This window comes from Eurosta solidaginis, chromosome X, assembly GCF_040869045.1.
Source record: "Eurosta solidaginis isolate ZX-2024a chromosome X, ASM4086904v1, whole genome shotgun sequence".
Classification (NCBI taxonomy): domain Eukaryota; kingdom Metazoa; phylum Arthropoda; class Insecta; order Diptera; family Tephritidae; genus Eurosta; species Eurosta solidaginis.
In genome coordinates this window covers 126,427,400-126,430,870 of record NC_090324.1, presented here as the reverse complement: position 1 = coordinate 126,430,870, position 3,471 = coordinate 126,427,400, and the positions used below count along the sequence as shown (strand labels likewise).

General features: G+C 41.6%; 1 pseudogene; it reads right to left on the bottom strand.

Moving 5' to 3' along the window:
- Positions 1 to 507: 507 nt before the first annotated feature.
- Positions 508 to 1,358, bottom strand: LOC137235136 (autophagy-related protein 16-1-like; annotated as a pseudogene).
- Between the last annotated feature and the right edge of the window lie 2,113 nt (positions 1,359 to 3,471).

Here is a 3,471-nt window from a genome sequence, read left to right as displayed (position 1 = left end):
AAGAAGTTTTACGTAAACGATAACATGCTGAACTTGGTTATTTGGCGGCCGTAATTTTGGTACCTTGGAAAATGGTTGTGGTAGGTAGACGTTTTGGGATGTGATTTATTTTGTGATTTGTTTGTTTTACGATAAATGGGGAATTTTTTGGTACCAATATAAACCGTAGTTATCGTTGTCACGAAACTTCTACTACCATTTTCCGTCTCCCAACATTTTGCCTTTAAAAAGGTCCGTGCACTGGTAAATATTTACCAGCCGCAAAGACAAACATATTGTGCACATTCATACACACCCGTGTATAGAATGTAAATTCCTCTGAATTGAAGCAAACGGTACTAATCGAAAGATTTTTTCCGTTTCTTCATTCTTTTTACTACGGCGCGTGGCCATCGTAAACGGACGTTTGGCTTAATTCTGAAAAGCAAAGGGTAAGTATTTAATATTGGTGATTCATATATAATTCAATATATTTTCCAACTGAAATTAATGAATTTTCTCTTATTTTTAGGTGGCTGATGGTGGAGATCTGGAGTGGGGCGTGGACAGCGTATTTTTCGGACCAAAACCATAGGTGGTTACTAAGTCATTACAGCTGGAACCAGCAAATTTTGTTTCTATGCAAGCACTATTGCGCATATTCCAAATTTGTAGCGTACGATCGTGACTGCCTGTTACCTCTTTGGTGGGCTCTGGTAGATATTTGGCTGCCATCACTTTGCCGCTGTGACCTGTGAGTGTGTGCCTTAAATGACTATCCGGCACTGTCCACACACGTGCGCCATAATCATTTGATGTACCCAAAATATAGGTGCCAGTCGAATCAAAGTCTACAGAACTTATGGCTGCGCTACTGCCACCCAAAACAGCGCGTGGCTCCTGAGAAACCCTCCCCACATTCCACAGTTTAACTCTACGATCTGCCGCCAGTCGCCACCAATCGCTCGACAGGACTCCAACGTACCGCATGTGCATGAAATTTCATAAAAATATTATTTTGTTTTTGGTATTGAGGACGCCACCATACCTTGATTGAAGGTTGGTTCGTGTAATGGGCCCAACATTTCCTCAAAATTAAAATAATCTATACTGTCAGCTGCGCCGTTATTACTACTACCAGCACTTTTCAATGACGAGTCCTCGTTTAAGCTATTGAGATTTTGCCGTTGTATGTTATGTTTAAACTTATCAATATCATCGTACAACATGCTAGCATTCGATTGAATGGACGATATTATGTAAGTAACACAGTTTTTACGCATCTCCAATTTGCACTTAAGAAACCAGCCAGCAATTACGTGATGTGCGAGCGACACAGTATAATGGTTTGGTATATGGTAGCGATATTGCAAATACATACATGTACTGCCGTGGTATAAAGTTAGAAAAAATATTGATTGGGCAGAGGGCTTAAAATTGACAAAAACTCTAGTACAGGTATAGCAACCACAGTAGTATCAGACATTTTGCTCATCTGTAGCCAAATCTCTGGCAAAGTGCGGGTTAATGTGTCTGGCATTTCCAAAATCATAGTGGTTAACGGGTTAATGCAAACATTTGCTGTACCAGAAAATATACTGGAACACAATGCTAATATTAGTGTATTAAATTGATGTGGTCAACAAGGATGCCCACGATTTGATGCCGCTAGTTGAAGAGTGGGGTGCAGCAGCAGTAACAGTGAGTTATAAGAGTTGTAAAACTGAAGGTGTTTTAATTTTATACAATATTTTGTCTAATACATTTAGTTGCACGAACGTCCACGCAAGCAACGTTATACTAGGAATGCAATTCGGCAGTATGTAGAAGAGTGTGGAGCTAAAGTTCATTCTTTGGTAACGGAGATATTTTAAAATTTTGAAGGCTATAATGACAAAAAGAGTGAGTTTAAATCTGAATTTTGTTTTTTTTTTTTTACTAATATAAGTCGACCGACTTTCGCCGAGATTTTTTTATTGGATATGGTTTTCAATTTTCTGGTCTCTTCTGTACGTCCATACATAACGTATTTATTATTTATAAGTATTAGGCCTTAATTACATGTGCCTCAAGGCGCTAACTAGCTAGCTTAACTTACCTTGCATAGACCCCGGTTCGATTCCATATCACAATGAATTTCATTAACTTTCGTATTCAGGAATCGGTCTGGATGTAGTTTTGTGCTAACTAATTGAGACATATGTTGTGGTAAATCGCTTTTCAATTTTTTGATATGAATAAAGGTATGTAGTTCAAATTCAGTTCGGATTAAATAATTATTTAAAAATTACGGAGCACTTTTCCCACCCACTAAGAAGCCAACATCGCAAACATTGTAGCGTGTTGGATATTTCGGTTATTTTGATGGTCGATTCCTCCTATGAACACTGGTATTTGGAGGGTTCTGGGGTCCTCGCTCTGGTGAGTGAGTGAATTTGGAATTTTTTGGTGAATGTGGGGTTTAATTTTTGAAAATTCAAAAAATACGTGTCTTGTGGCAGATGGGGGATCTGCATTAGGGTTGTTGGTTGGCCTCGTTCCGGGTGAACGAGAGCTGGGTTTTGAAATTTTGAAAATTTAAAAGATTATGGGCCGAGTGCCTTTGTTGACCGAGGGTCTGCGTAAGGGCTTTTCTGGGATACTCGCTATGTAATAACGAGTGAGTGGGGAGATTTCTGGTGTCCTCGCTCGGGGTGAGCGAGTGAATTTGTGGGATATTTTTTGAAAGGCGGGATGTGGAGGAACGGGGGGATTGTTAAGAGAGGCTCTTGGTCCTCTCACAATCTATCTCCGTGGGAAGAAGGATCAGTTTGACCAAAGGTCGTCTGACTTGACCCTTCTCGGTTATGAGGTCGACTACACGTACTCGGTTATCTTCGCCGGGGTGTACGTTGACGACTCTTCCTAACCTCCATTCGTTGGGAGATAAGTTGTCCTCTTTGATGACAACTAGATCATCCACTTTAAGATTTTGCTTTGACTGTTTCCACTTCACTCGTTTTTGAAGTTCGGAAAGGTATTCGGTTTTCCACCGACGGCAGAAGGTTTGATGGAGGGCCTTGAGCTTCTGCCATCTGTTTATTATTATGGAGGCCGTGCTTTCGTTCACATCCGGTTCTGGCGGCGCCAGAAGATGGCTGCCTGTTAGGAAATGTCCTGGAGTCAGGGGTTCCAGGTCCGTTGGGTCATTCGACCCCGGACTGAGAGGGCGCGAGTTGTGGCACGCCTCAATCCGGCACAAAAGTGTTTGGAACTCCTCCATAGTATATTTGTGGGGAGAAGCAATCTTTTTGAAGTGGCTTTTGAAGCTCTTCACTCCCGCTTCCCACAAACCGCCCATATGTGGAGCGCCAGCGGGAATAAAATGCCAAGTTAATGCTTGATGGCTATACTTGGAGACTGTTTTGTCTCGGCTTTCTGCCAGGAAGGCTTTGAATTCCGATCGTAGAGATCTGGAAGCTCCGACAAAGTTCGTACCATTGTCGGAGTAGA